This window comes from Penaeus monodon, chromosome 19 (genome assembly GCF_015228065.2).
Source record: "Penaeus monodon isolate SGIC_2016 chromosome 19, NSTDA_Pmon_1, whole genome shotgun sequence".
Lineage (NCBI taxonomy): Eukaryota > Metazoa > Arthropoda > Malacostraca > Decapoda > Penaeidae > Penaeus > Penaeus monodon.
The window spans coordinates 18099191-18099583 of NC_051404.1; positions in this window are offsets into that span (position 1 = coordinate 18099191).

A 393-nucleotide genomic window follows, 5' to 3' on the forward strand; every position below is an offset into this window, starting at 1 on the left:
GAGTCTTAAAAATCGTAAGTAAAAAGGCAAGAAAAAGCGGAGATTCCTTTCCTATTCAAGACTTTGCGATATTTTCCATTGCCGGATTCTACAACCTCCCTTCCCTGCCCTTCCAGCGTTCTTGGCACCAGACGCCCCGAATGCATACACAGACCATTAACCACCGAAATTTCCTTCTTTTTTTTTCTCTTCCTTGTCTTTTGTGATATCATCCACGTGTAGCTTCTTTTATCTTTCATAACGGAGTTTGCCCTCGCCAGTCCGACGTTTCTATGTTTTTTTTTTCCTTCTTTTTATGTTTTCTGTTTTGAGTCTTGCTTTCCTCCTGTCTCATCTGGTTTTGCTTCCCGTTTCCGTGAATAGATGACTTTTTTTTTCAGTGTCATAAAGTTA